We start from the raw sequence: 15,210 nt of genomic DNA on the forward strand, positions 1-15,210 counted from the left end.
AGCCGCGGTTTAAACCAGAAGAGCGAACCCGAGCCCTCGGCACCGCCCTCCAGCCCTCCTATTGGCTCTGAGGGAGAGCGTCTTCCAAGTCTACATTCTGATTGGTGCTCATTTTCTCTTGGCCTTCTCCCACAGGCGGGAGAAAGCCCGGGATTTGAGGCATGGATTCGGAAGTGCTCCAACCCCGCCTTGCACTGGCGCGTTACCCGGAACCGTATCTGCGTCGCCTTCAGGAGCACGGGTAGGGAAGGAGGGGACGCTTTAAACTTATTTAACGCTAGTTAGCTGGGTTTTGGCAGGGGCGCCTTAGCGTTCAGTCCACCTGAGTGGACTGCGTCTCCACCCTTCCCAACTCCAGGCGGCTGAGGGGGTGGGTGGCGTCGGAAGGGAAGGCTCTTGGAGCTCAGCTGGAGCCATCTCCAGCGGTCCGCCTCTTTAGAAGATCCACCTGGGGTCTGACCCACACAGGTTCTGTTTAAAAACCGAGGCGCGCATTGAGCCCTTTCCGTGGCTCACAAGGCTGTTTGACCCCCTGCTGTGTCTCCTGTCCCTCTGCACCTCTCGACGTCCCTCTGCACCCGTGCTCCAGCCACACTGACTTCCTTGCTAGAACAGCACTCGCGGCTTTCCTCCAGAATGCTCCCGTCTACCCCCCTTTCCATATCTCACTCTTTAAAGAACAAAAAAAATTTTTTGGTATATGTACCCGTTTTGGGAATCGCTGAGGATGAGACCTAGAAAAGAAAATGCGTAGAGGTCCCCAGGATTCAGTATTCTAGTCACTGTCCTGCAACATAGCTAAACAATTGGTCCTCCCCCGTCTGAGCGTTCTGTATCTCACTTCACACAGATAGGCAGGTGCTGGTTGACAAATTTATATTATTTCTTAAATCCAGGATTCAATGAGAGGGAGAGTATAATATTTAATCCTTTTTCTCCAAACACTTTTCCCCTTAGTCTCGGGGCCTTTGGACGACCTCTAAGTCACTTTGGATTTGTTGTGGGGGAAGAAAAAGGAATAAACAAGATGGCACAATGTAGGTTGTAAAGATTTGAATGACCCTTACGCCTAGATCTCCACTATCAACACTACTTTAGTGCCACACATTCTTTTCTTTCCTCATGAGCAAATGTCCCCTGTTCTAGTTTGGTCATTTTATACCTGTATGACTTTTTCTTTGACAAAATTTTCCCAATTTGTAGAAACGAGCAGTCATTTTTCTTACCTACTGCTTTGATCATTCAACGTGCTCCTTATTTCCACCCCCAATTATTTTCTTGTTATCCTTTATGATAAAGTTTGATCTTTGAAAACCTTTTATCGATAACAACCTGAAGGATCTAACTCCTGTCATATTTCAAGTGGTATCTTTTGTTCAACTCAATTCTTGTTTTTCGGTGGATCACTTCATGCTCCAAATTTGCCTAGCTGTGATTTAATAATCTTCATGATTCTCTGCAATCCATTGAACCTAGGTCAAGAAACCTTAACCAAGGCCATCTAAAATAAGAGTATATGGGGAAAAAAATCCTATTCTTGAAAACCAAATTGCATCCTTAAAAACATTAAGGAAATTTCCAGACACCTAAAAAAGTTGTATATAAGGAAGCCCCATGAACTCAGTGCCTAGTTCCAATAATTATTAACTCATGATCAATCTTGTTGCTTCTACATCACTATCCACATACCTCCTCTTGTATTATTTTGAAGCAAATATCAGGCATCTGAAATCTATAAACATTACTGTATGATTTCTTTAAAAAAGGACTTTTTAAAAGCATAACCACAATACTATTATCACACCTAAAATATCTAAGGTATTTCCTTAATATCATCAAATAGCCAGTGTTTAATTTTCTACCTTCCCCCCCTTTTTTTTCTTTACTTTGCTTGTTTGAACCAAGATCCAGTCTAGTACACACGTTGTGATTGGTTGATCAGTCTTTTAAGTTTCTTTTATAAGTTCCTCCTCCACTTTCTTCTTGTGCAGTTTGTTGAAGGAACCATGTTGTTGGTCCTGTGGAGTTTCCCATAATCTGGATTTTGCTGATTAATGCCGTTTAATATGGTTTCCTTACCTCTTGGTTATAGCTCAGCTCTCTTTCAGATGCTTTCCCTGCTTAGGTTTAGCTGTTTATTAACCCAGCAACATCTTTATCTTTGTGTTGAAATATTACTTTCAACTGGTTATATTGTCATGCTTAAGTTAATCCCCCCTTTATGATATGTTTGCTTACCTCACCCCTTTGCTGACATTTTCCAACTCCTTCAAAGTAGCCCTCTCTTATCTGACTCTTTATCTCCTGTCTCTGACATTTGCAATTCATTCTTCTTTTAGTCTTGGAAATAGAACAACACTGGCCTAAGGAAAAGCAAAATGAAAACAGCTCTTTGGATGCTGCTGCCCCTCCCCCCACACTTGTCCTCGCTCTATATTCATTGCTGTTGTTCCACCCTCATCAGTATATTCAAACTGTACTCTCAGATGTTGCTAAGGATCTTCCTAAGGGTCATCTCCAGTATTTTTGCTCGGTTCCCATCCTCTTTTATTATTTTTTTTTTTGAGAGTGTTTGATAATTTATTCAGTAAATATTTATTGAACACTGTTGACCTTAAAAGTAAAACTGTCAGTTATTTTGCCAGCAAAAACATGTTTATTTGGGAATAGCCGGGGATTGCAACTTGGGACATGCAAGGTATAGCAAAATGATGGGCAAGTACAGAGAACAAAGGAGAGGAATGTTCTTTTTATAAAGAAAGGAGGAAGTTGGGAGGGGCTGTTTTAAGCAAAAAGTTTATTGGGATAAACTGGGAGTTTGAAGTATTGTGGATTTTCATTGGCTGAGTTGTGATAGTCTCTCATTGGCCAGGCTGTTGCCAGGCTTGTAGGAAAAGCCTCCTTCCTCTTTCTGGTGTAGTCAAATATAGGCTTCTTGTTGGGAATGCAAGACACATCTCTTCTTGTTGGGGATCTACAGTTGACAGTAGAGGTAGGACACGAGACCTTTCCTTTCTGGCCCCTCAGCTCCATTTTAAATGAGGTATCCTTTATTTGGTTTCACAATACCTGTGTTAGATACTATGCAATGTCTTAGTGATTTGATGATACATAAAAAGACATGATCCCCCTCCTTTATGAAGCTTCCAGTTGGATTGAGGAAAATGACATCAAACAATCACAAATTATTGTAAGATAACAACTGTGTTCAGTGCTAAGGAGAGGCAAATGGTCTAATAAAAACATCTAATAATGGGGAAATTTAACATAGTGCCACTGAACAAAGAGCTAAAGGATGAGTAGGGGAAATGTTGTGGAGGGGAGAGATGGGGGTGAAAGGAGATTTCTAGGCAGGGGGAAGAGCATTTGCAAAGGCCTATTGGGGGTGGGAGCTTGGAAAATTCAAGAAATTGAAAAAAGACCAGCAAAGAGACAGGGTAGAGATGAGACTGGAGAGGTAGGCAAGGGCCAGATTATGTAGGTCACGTAGGCCAAGACAAAGACTTCGCTCTCTGTCCTAATAACTATGGAAACTCACTAAAGTGAAGATTGGGAAGTGTTATGTGACATACCCAGGTGTGCATTTGAAATTTTATCTTGGCTGCATTGAGGAGAATGCATTTGAGGGGGGCAAGATGATGTGAAGTCCAAATAGGAGGCAGTTGCAGTATTCTAGGCGGTAGATGGTTGTGGCTTAGGCTAGGATGGTAATAGCCAGAGACAGCAAAGAGAGGACAGATAGATTTAGTGGATAAAACCCTAAATGACGTGACCATGAATTGGCTGGGGTTGATGTACGAAAGCGGTCACGAATTATTTGTAAGTTTCTAGGTTTTGCAACTGGATGCCATTTTCTGAGATAGGGAATACTGGAAGAAGACCACATTTTGAGAGACAGAGTTAGATTTTGGGCATGGTGAATTTGAGATGCCCTTGAGATATCCAGGTGGAGGTAAAATCAGGCAGTTAGAAATCCGAGTGTAGAGGTTAGATGCGAGGTATGGCCTTGTGATATTTGTGTGTGGGTGGGTAGTTATTTAAGTAATGGGTGGGAATGAGATCTCCAAGACAGAATATGGAATGAAAGGAGAAGGCGGCCTACTCTCTTCTTGAAACTCATCCGGTGAACTCTGAGACTACCCTGTCGTGGTTCCCCTCTCACCTCTCCCCTTCTGACTGTCAACCGTTGCTGGTTTCCAAAGTATGGTCCTTTTTCACCCCCTTCGGGAGCTTCATAGTTTGTTTGTTTGTTTTTTTTAAGATTTATTTATTTATTTGAGAGAGAGAGACAGAGTGGCGGGAGGGGCAGAGGGAGAAGGAGAGAATCTCAAGCAGACTCCCCAGTGAGTGCAGAGCCCAGCGTGGGGCTCCAGCTCACAACCCTGAGAGCATCACCTGAGCTGAAATCAAGAGTTGGACGCTTAACTGGCTGAGCCACCCAGGTGCCCCAAAGAGCTTCATAGTTTTATTGCTTCCACTACTCGTTTTATGTGAGATAAAATTTCAAAATCTTTATTTCCAACTCTTACCTCTTTCCTGGTTTCTAAAATGTATCTTAGCTGTGTACTAAGATTTCTACATGAATATCTTTGTCTTCCCAATACAACATATCTAAAATACTATTCATCGTTTCCCTCTGGACTCACCCTTATGATATTCATATTCCTTTCAGTGGTATCATCATTTCCCCAGGCTTCCAACACTTAAGAAATTATCATTTTTTATGCTTTCTCATCCCCATATATCTTAGAGTTATTAAGTTCTGCCATTTATTTCCTTTTAAAGCCTCATCTCTCTCACTTCCATTCCCTTTTTACTACTAATTACTAGTTCAGCCCTAATTATTTCATTTTTAGATTCCTTCAGTAACACATTTAATGATAGGGAAGGATATGGCATAATAGTTAAGAGTGTAGGCTCTGAGGTCTTATTATTTGGGCTCAAACTCTGACTCTTCCACTGCCTAGTTTTGTGACTTGGGCAAGTTATATAGCCTCTCTTTGATTCAGTTTTCTCACTTTTAAAATGGAGATGATAATCTGACTTCTTTCGTATGGTTGTTGTGAAAATTAAGTGGGAAAATGCATGTTAGTGTAGTGTCTACCAAATAACAACTGGCTGCATTATAGATAGTATATAGTACAGTTGACCCTTGAATAACACAGATTTAGACTGTGCAGGCCAACTGATAATGTAGGGTTTTTTTTTTTAATCTAAATATAGTACTGTAAATATATTTTCCTTATGATTTTCTTAATATTTTCTTTTCTTTAGCTTACCTTATTGTAACACTACAGTATATAATACGTATGACTTTCAAAACGTGTTAGTCAATGGTTTATGTTATCAGTAAGGCTTCTGGTCAACAGTAGGCTATTACTAGTTAAGGTTTTGGGGAATCAAAGGTTACATGCAGATTATCGACTGTGTGGGAAATTGGTGCCCCAACCCCTTTGTTGTTGCAGGGTCAATTGCATGTGGTTTGCAAATACATTCTTCTGCTCTGTAGCTTGTCTTTCACCCCCTTAATAGGGTCTTTCACCAAGCAAACGTTTTACATTTTGATTGAGTCCATTTTATCAGTTTTCCCTTTTATGGATCATACATTTAGTTTCAAGTCTAAAAAATCTTTTCCTAGCCCTAGAGCCCAAATATTTTTTAAAGTTTTATAGTTTTACCTTTTATATTTAAATCTCTGATCCATTCTGAGTTAATTTTTGTATAAAGTGTTAAGACTTAGGTTGAATTTCATTTTTCCTATGAATGTTCAATTATTCCAGTATCATTTGTTGAAAAGGTTTCCTTCATTGAATTGATTTGGCCCTTTTGTCAAAAATCAGTTGGTCATAATGATGTTAGTCTCTTTCTGGCATCTCTGTTCTGTTTTATTGATCTATGTGTCTGTCCCTCCACCAGTATCTTACAGTTTTCATTCCTGTAACTATGTGATAAGTCTTGAAATCAGGTTCCTCCTGCCCTTATTATTTTTTTAAATTGTTCTAGCTGGCTATTCTAGTTTGTTTGGCTTTTTATATAAATCTTATAATAATCTAGTCTCTAGCTACAAGAAATCTTTCTGAGATTTTGATAGGAAATGTGCTAAATCTGTATATCAATTTGGGAAGTATTGACATCTTTACTGTTTTGAATCTTGAATCTATGAATATGGTATGTTTTCAGTTTATTTAGATCTTCTTTGCTTTCTTTCATCAGTATTTTGTTTTCAGCAAATAATTCTTGAATGTGTTTTGTTAGATTTACAACTTAGTATTTCATTGTTTTATTTAATGATACATGGTATTATGTTTTAAATTTTGATATTCACATAGTCATTGTTAGTGTACGGAAATACAACAGACTTTTATGTATTTATCCTGTATCTGCAGCCTTGCTAAATTTACTTATTAGTTATTTATTTATTTAGGTAGATTCTTTGGGAATTTCTACATGGACAATCATATAATCTGCCAATAGGGACAGTTTTATTTCTTATTTTCCAATCTGTAGTCCATTTACTTCCTTTTCTTGCGTTATTGCACTGTGTAGAACTTCCAGTGTTATATTGATAAGAGTAGTGAAAGAGAATATCCTTGCCTTGTTCCCAATCTTAAGGTGAGAGCATTCAGTTTTTCACCATTAAGCATAATATTATGTGTAGGGGTTTTTTGTGTGTGGGGGGGATACTCTTTTTTTTTTTAAGATTTTATTTATTTATTTATGTATATGCATATGCCAGAGAGAGAGAGAGTGCAAGCGCATGCACAAGCAGGGGGAGTGGGAAAAGTAGAGGGAGAAGCAGGCTCCCCACTGAGTAGGGAGCCCCATGTGGGGCTCGATCCCAGGACTCTGGGATCATGACCCGAGCCAAAGGCAGACGCTTAACAGACGCCTGGATTACTCTTTATTAAGCTGAAGAAGGTCCTCTCTAGTTTTATTTTTCTGGGAGTTTATTTTTTTAATCATGAATGGGTTTTGAATTTTATTAAATGCTTTTTCTGAATTGATGGGTATTATCATATGATTTTTTTCTTCTTTAATCCGTTAATATGGTAGATTACATTGATTGGTTTTTGAATGTTGAACCAGTCTTGCTTCCCAGAATAAACCCCACTTGGTCATGGTGCATAATTCTTTTTATATATTACTGGATTCTATTTGCTAATATCGGTTAGAGTTTTTTTGTATTTCTGTGCATGTGAGATAGTGGTCAATAATTTCTTTTTATTTTATTTTATTTTATTTTATTATTTTTTTAAAAGATTTTATTTATTTATTTGACAGAGAGAGACACAGCGAGAGAGGGAACACAAGCAGGGGGAGTCGGAGAGGGAGAAGCAGGCTTCCCGCGAAGCAGGGAGCCCGATGCGGGGCTCGATCCCAGAACCCCGGGATCATGACCTGAGCCGAAGGCAGACGCTTAACGACTGAGCCACCCAGGCGCCCAATTTCTTTTTATTTTATTACATTTTTCAGGGAAGTACAGTTAGCACACAATGTAACATTAGTTTCAGGTGTACAACATATGATTTGACAAGTCTGTAATGGTTTTCTTTTCTTTAAAGATTTTATTTATTTATTTGACACACAGAGAGAGACAGCGAGAGCAGGAACACAAGCAGGGGGAGTGGGAGAGGGAGCAGCAGGCACCCCGCCAAGCAGGGAGCCCGATGTGGGACTCGATCCCAGGACCCTGGGATCATGGACCCGAGCTGAAGGCAGACACTTAACGACTGAGCCACCCAGGTGCCCTTGTCTGGTTTTAATATCAGTGTAGTACTGACCTCATAGAATAAGATGCCAAGGTTTTGATTACTAATTTAATTTTTTAAATAGTTATAGAACTATTAAAATAATTTCATATTGGGTGAGTTGAAGTAGTCTCTAATTTTTGAGAAATTGGTCCATTTTGTCTAAGTTGTCAAATTTATTTGTATAGAGTAGTTCATAGTATTACCTTTTTATCTTTTTTATATCAGCAAGGTCTGCAGTGATAGCTCATGCTTCGTTCCTGATACTGGAAATAGCGCCGCCTGGCGGGCTCAGTCAGTAAAGCATGTGACTCTTGATCTGTTACTGGAAATATATTTCTTCTCTACTTTTTCAGTCTTACTAGAGGTTTCTAAAGTTTATAGACCTTAATCAGCTCTTTTTTTGTTCAGTTTTTCTGTTTCATTTTCATTGATTTCTTCTCTTACTAGTTCCTTCCTTCTGCTTAGGGTTTAATTTGCTCTTGTTTTCCTAGGTTCTTCAGATGGGAGCTTAGAGTATTAATCTTTTCCTCTTTTCAGATGTATGCATTTAGTGTTATAAAAGGATCTATAAAAGGATCACTGCATTAGCTCCTTTCTACAGATTTTGACATATTTTAGTTTTCATTCAATTCAATGCATTTAAAATTTTTTCCCTTGAAACTTCTTCTTTGATCCATGGATTATTTACTTACTTATGTGATCTGTGGATTATTCATAGTTGTTTAGTTTTCAAGTGTTTGTAGATTTTCTTTTTGTTACGAGTTTCTGGTTTGATTCCATTGTTGTTGGAGGATGCACTTTGTGTGAGCTCAAGTCTTTTAAATTGTTTAGATTTGTTTGTGGCCCAGATGTGGTATACCTTAGTATATGTTCTCTGTGACCTGAATTCCTATTGGTTGAAGGGTTCTGTAAATGTCAGTTAGGTTCTTTTGGTTGATTGTGGTGTTGCTAAATATTTGTGTAGTTTTATCAATTTTTGAGAAACAGATGTTGAAGTCTCCAGCTATAATTATGGATTTGTCTATTCCTTCAGTTCTATTAGTTTTTGCTTTACATATTTTGTCACTCTATTGTTTGATGTATGCTTATTTAGAATTGCTCTGCCTTCTTGATGGATTGGCCCTTTTATAGAATGTTCCTCTCTATCTCTGGTAATTTTCTTTGACCCAAAGCCTACTTTATCTACTGTTAAGAACTGCTGTCTTTTGATTATTTGTATGCTATGTCTTTTTCATCCTTTTACTGTTAATATTATATTTAGAGTGAGTTTCTTATAGATAACAGAATTGCATCATGTTCGTTAATCCACTCTGCCATTCTGTGTCTTAATTGATGTATTTAGAACATTTACATTTAAGATAATTATTGTTATTTTAGGCTTTAAGTCAGCCATTTAATTTATTTTGTTTTCTATTTTTTTTGTTTTTCATTTGTCTTTTAGTTTTTCCTGCCTTCATGTAGATTACATGAACAATTTTTAGAAATCCATTGTGATTTATCGGTTTGCATTCCCTCTTTTTTCTTGAGTCTAACTGAAGGTTTGTCTATTTTGCTTCTTTAAAAAAAAAAAACCCGAGCTCCTCATTGATCTTTTTTATTGCCTTTTAAGTCTCTATTTCACTTACTTCCACTCTGATCTTTGCTGTTTCCTTCCTTTTATTAATTTTGAGCTTCATTTCTTCTTTTTCTGGTTTCTTGAGGTATAAAGTTAGGTTGTATATTTAAGATTGTTCTTGTTTCTTTCATTCATCTCTATAAACTTCCCTCTTAGAACTGCTTTTGCATCCCCCAAGTTTTGGTGTGTTGTATTTCCATTTTCATTTGTTTCAAGATATTTTTTGATTTCTGTTTTGATTTCTTCTTTGACTCGTTAGCTCTTCAGTAGCATGTTGTTTAATTTCTATATATTTGTAAATTTTCCAGTTTCCTTTTTGTAATTGATTTCTAGTTTCATACCATTGTAGTTGGACAAGATGGTTGATGAGATTTCAGTCTCCTTCAATTTATTAAGACTTGTTTTGTGTCCTAACTTATGATCTGTCTTGGAGAATGCTCCGTGTGTGCTTAAGAAGGGTGTGGCTTTTGGATGGAATGTTCTGTATATGTGTCTTAAATTCATCTGGTCTAATGTGTCATTTGAGGCCAGTGTATACTTACTGATTTTCTGTCTGGATGATCTATCCTTTGGTGAAAGCAGAGTGTTAAAGTCCCCTACTTTATTTATTTTTTATTTTTATTAAAGTCTCCTACTTTATTACTTATTATTGTATTGGTGTCTATTTCTCCCTTTAGGTCTGTAAATGTTTGCTTTATGTATTTAGATGCTTCTATGTTGAGTGCATAAATATTTACAAATGTTATATCCTCTTGTTGGATTGAGCCTTTTACCATTATGTAATGACCTTCTTTGTCTTTTATACAGTCTGTCTTTTTTTTTTTAATTTTATTTATTTATCAGAGAGACTGAGAGTGTACCTATAAGCAGGGGGAGTAGCAGGCAGAGGGAGAAGCAGTCTCCCTGCTGAGTAGGGAGCCTGATGAGGGGCTTGATCCCAGGACTCTGGGATCATGACCTGAGCCGAAGGCAGATGCTTAACCAACTGAGCCACCAGGTGTCCCTGTAGTCTGGCTGTTCAAAATCTGTTTTTCTGATATGTTTAGTTACCCAAACTTTCTTTTCATTTTGTTTGCATGGGATAGCATTTTCCATCCCTTTATTTTTAGTCTGTGTGTGTTCTTATACCTGAAGTGAGTTTTTCTGGGCAGCATATAGGCTTTTTTTTAAATCTATTCAATCAATCTGTGTCTTTTGATTAGAGAATTAAGTCCATTCACATTTAAAGTAATTATTGACAGTTATATACTGATTTCCATTTTTTAACTGTTTTCTGGCTATTTTGTAATCCCTTTGTTCCTTTCTTCCTCTTTTGCTTTCTTCCTTTGTACTTTGATGATTTTCTGTACTGGCATGCTCAGTTTCCTTTATCTTTATCTTTTGTGTATCTACTATATGTTTTTACTTTGTGTTTACTGTTACTATGAGGCTTACATAAAACAACTTATATTTATAACAATCTATTTTAAGTTGATAACTTAAGTTTGAATGTATTCTAAAGCTCTACATTTTTACTCTCCACCCCCACATTCTATGTTTTTGATCTCACATTTTATTTCTTTTTATCTTGTGTACCCGTTAACAAATTGTTGTAGTTACAGGTTTTTTTTTATTATTACTTTTGTCTTTTAAACTTCATACTAGCTTTATAAGGGATTGACCCAACACCCTGACAACATTAGATTATTCTGAAATTTACTATATATTTACCTTTACCAGTGAGATTTTCACATGTTTTCCTGTTACTAATTAGTGCCCTTTTGTTTCAGCTTAAAGAAGTCCCTTTAACATTTCTTGCAAGGCTGGTCTAGTGGTGATAAACTCCTTTAGCATTTGCTTTTTGGAAGACTCTTTATCTCTTCTTCAACTTTAAAGGATAATTTTGCTGGGAAGAGTGTTCTTGGATGGCAGGTTTTTGCTTTCAGCATTTTAAATATATTATGCCACTTTCCTTTGGCCTGTGTAGTTTCTGCTAAGAAATCTGCTCATAGTCTTATGAGGGTTCTCTTTTACATAACAAGTTGTTTTTTCTCACAGCTTTTAAGATTCTCTCCTCGTCTTTAATTTTGACACTTTAATTATGTGTCTTGGTGGGGTCTCTTGGTTTATCTTACTTGGAATACTCTGGGCTTCCTGGATCTGGATGTCTGTTTCCTTCCTGAGGTTAGGGAAGTTTTCAGCCATTATTTCTTTAAATAAATTTTCTGTCCCTTTCTCACTCTCTTCTTTGGGGATCCTATAATGTGAATGTTGGCCTGCTTGATGTTTTCCCATAAGTCTCTTAAGCTATCTTCACTTGTTTTAATTCGTTTTGTTTGTTTTGATGCTCTCAGTGGGTATGTTCCACTGATACTTTCTAATGCTTCATCTAGTCTGCTCTTGAACCCCCTGGTGTGTTTTTCAGTGCATTATTGTATTCTTCAGCTCTATGACTTCTGTTTGGTACTTATAGTTTATATCTCTTTGTTAACATTCTCACTTTGTTCATTTATTCTTCTGTCAAACCTAGTGAGAATCTTTATGACCATTATTTTGAACTCTTTATCAGGTAAATCACTTATCTGAACACAGGAAGGTTCAGGGACCCACGGGACCCACTGTGAGATGGACCTGAGCTGAAACTCCATTAATCATCTGGCCTTCCTAAGTGCCTGCTCTGACTGGTGGGCCACAGTGATGTTTTGGGTCTCTTGGAATTTGTGTCAATTCAGAGCCAGTTTCTAGTAGTCCCTGAAAGGTTTGAATATTTCCTTTTTTAAAAAATATTTATTTATTTGACAGAGAGATACAGCAAGAGAGGGAACACAAACAGGGGGAGTGGGAGAAGGAGAAGCAGGCTTCCCGTGGAGCAGGGAGCCCGATGCGGGGCTCGATCCCAGGACCCTGGGATCATGACCTGAGCCGAAGGCAGACGCTTAACCGACTGAGCCACCCAGGCGCCCCTGAATATTTCCTTTTTCCCAGTGCACAGTTCCCCTGGTAAACAGCCATAGGTCCCTTTGGGCAAGGCTGGGAGGAATATTAATAAAATAAGTCAGAGAAAGACACATACCATATGATTTCACTCGTATGTGGAATTTAAGAAACAAAACAAACGTGCAAAGGAAAAGAAGAGAAACCAAGAAACAGACTCTTAACTAGAAAACCAATTGATGGTTACCAGAGGGGAGCTGGGTGGGGGGATGGGTAAAATAAGTGATATAGGGGATTATAGAGTACACTTATCATGATGAAAAATGTAGTGCAATGCAGTGCAAAATAAAATATAAAAAATTAAAAAAGAAAGCTAAGCTTAAGCCTAGGATATCAGTTCTAAGCCTTATATATTCTCAGATTAACAGTGAGAAATTATCAGAGCTCTTCAGAAATCTAAATTTCCATAATGATATTTTACTGTGAAAACCATTAGCCATCACTTTCCTCAGTGCTGTGTGCACTGCCCTCTCTCCTCTGTGTAGGTAACACCATTTCTCAAACCTCAGTAACTACACAGAGCATTTTTCTCTCTCTCAGATACGTGGTCAGAAATGGAACAGGTTGATATCTGCTACTCTTCGTAAGACCAGATACTCATCCCAGGGCTGTTAAGTGGTTGCCATCAGCTGCTTTGGAACATAGGCAGTGTTGAATCCAGGTCTCAGAGGCTTCCTCCCATTCTTGGCTGCCCCTCGGCCCCAGGGCTGACCACCTCAGTGGCTGGATCCGGGAACGTCTCGAACATCTCTTCCCTGGGCTTGGTGTCTGTGCTTCTTGTAAACACTTCTATAGAGGGCTTCGCTTGCAAGTTGATGTGAGAGCAAAGGGGACTTGTATTATCTTCACTTCTATGCCAGTTAAATGCAGTAGTTGATGTTCCATGTTAGCTTCTGCTCCACTGGAACTCTTACTCAACTCGATCTTAGCCACTTCTGGAATTCTTTGGCTGTACAGTTGACTCTTGAACAACACGGGTCTGAACTGCACTTATATGCAGACTTTTTTCAATAAGTATACCTATAGTATTATAAATGTATTTTGTCTTCTTTATGTTTTTCTTAATATTTCTTTTCTCTGCGTTTATTGTAAAATACAGTATATAATGCATATAATATACAAAATGTATTACTCAGCTATTTATGTTATCTGTAAGGCTTTCAGTCAACAGTAGGCTATTAGTAGTTAAGTTTTGGGGTAGTCAAAGTTATATGCATATTTCTGACTGCTCAGGGGTTGGTGCCACTAACCTCCTTGAACCTCTTGTTCAAGGGTCAGCTGTCCTAATCATAATCATAAGCATCTAATGAACATATTCTTATAGTAGATGCTATTCTAAACCATCTACATGAATCATCAAATTTCATTGTCACAAAATCCCTGAGGTTAGTGTAATTATTTTTTAATTAACTTAATTACTAGTATGAATTTCTACTATAATTAGTGTAATTCTTTTTCTTTTTTTAAGATTTGTTTTATTTATTTGAGAGAGAGAGAGAGAGCACGAGCGGGGTGGGAGGGCAGAGGAAGAGGAAGAAGAAGCTGGCTCTCTGCTCAGTGGATCCTATCCTTTTCAAGCAACAGAGTCTCTGGTGATTGATTGCTAACCCATGGCTACAAAAAAGGCCTGGATGAAATCCTGAAACTGCTATTTTTTGAACCACATTTTAAGACTGGATATTCTTAATATTCTCTTTGAAAGAAGGGAGACAGCAAGATGGATCATTATTCTCACAAGTCAGAAAGGTAGAAGTGGGAGCTGCTCTTGCAGTTGTATAAACATTGGTAACTCAGTGGTTATCAGACCATCCAAACTTTCTTATGCAACCAAAAGCTTCCAGAGCAGCTGCTTTAAATTTATAGAACTTGGCTGTCCAGAGAGTAACAGTTTTGATTCTTAAATGGTATCTCTGTGCCCTAGGGCAGAACATGTTGTTTGTAATAACAGGAACAATTTGTGGTCCAGAAGTCCTCCCCTTTGGCAGCCAGGTAAGCAGAGAAGAAACTATCATTAATATCACCCTTGCTGCAGCCCGGTTTCAGTGGGAAGAGGTATATTATTAATTAGAGACAAAAGCCCCTGTCAGGAAAGAAAGGCCAGGCAGCTGAGGCAGGGATACAAAACAGAGGTTGCTGTAGTGTCACTCGGTGAGTCCCCGGAAGGTGAGCAGCATGCAGCATGCCCTTACAGGTGCCAGAAGCGCAGCATTTAGGAATTGTGCCCCTCTGTGATCAGTCGTTCTCTGACTTGGATGCTCTCATGCGGTCACTCATTGTGGGAAGAGTTGAAGAACTGAATTTTGTCTCTCCCCAAATAGGGAGATTTGAGAGACCCAGGGTCAGGCCTTTGGGAAAGCGAACGGGGAGTGGTGGAATTGACTCAGCATTCAAAAAATCCCGGAAGCTGTGTCTGACTCTGGGCTTGGTCTGGGAATGGAGTCCTTTCTAACCATCCCAAACTAGCCTCCTTGTGCCTTCTAGAAGAAACTACTGGTGCCTAGGAGTTTGGCATCTAGAAAGGCATTTGGAAATTCCCAGAAAATCACAAAGGGAAGGGAGATCTGGAGATGGGGAAAGAGATACAAGGAGAACATCCCCAGAACAATTCAGTTGAGCTCCTTTTAGGGATTTACACAATCCTTTGGATATTTCTTCAGTTTAGGGTCCTGCTGGCTTGTAGAACTCTAGATCTCACCTTGTTAGGACCAGTCAGAACTCTGTTGATTTCCATGCTGCTCACTTATCTGAGAGAAACCAGTCTGTTCTGAACCTGAGTCCCTGACTTCAAAGGCCATTCTAGAAGAAACTGTTCTTGATCTTAGGGCTTACTCCCAGACGAGACAAATATAAGCCTCCGAGACACTTAAAACT

At 38.5% G+C, this 15,210-nt stretch overlaps 1 protein-coding gene across 1 annotated transcript in view; it reads left to right on the forward strand.

Moving 5' to 3' along the window:
• The first annotated feature begins 144 nt into the window (after nucleotides 1–144).
• LOC114226031 (prostate and testis expressed protein 2) overlaps nucleotides 145–15,210 on the forward strand; it is a 76,410-nt gene continuing 61,344 nt past the window's right edge. Inside the window, exon 1 of the mRNA XM_088017847.1 lies at nucleotides 145–241. The gene's annotated coding sequence lies outside the window, so the exon portion shown is untranslated. The remainder of the gene's footprint in view (nucleotides 242–15,210) is intronic.

The sequence above is a fragment of the Eumetopias jubatus genome, unplaced genomic scaffold (assembly GCF_037043125.1).
Source record: "Eumetopias jubatus isolate StellerSeaLion01/CBP00866 unplaced genomic scaffold, mEumJub1_p1.0 scaffold_13, whole genome shotgun sequence".
Classification (NCBI taxonomy): Eukaryota; Metazoa; Chordata; class Mammalia; order Carnivora; family Otariidae; genus Eumetopias; species Eumetopias jubatus.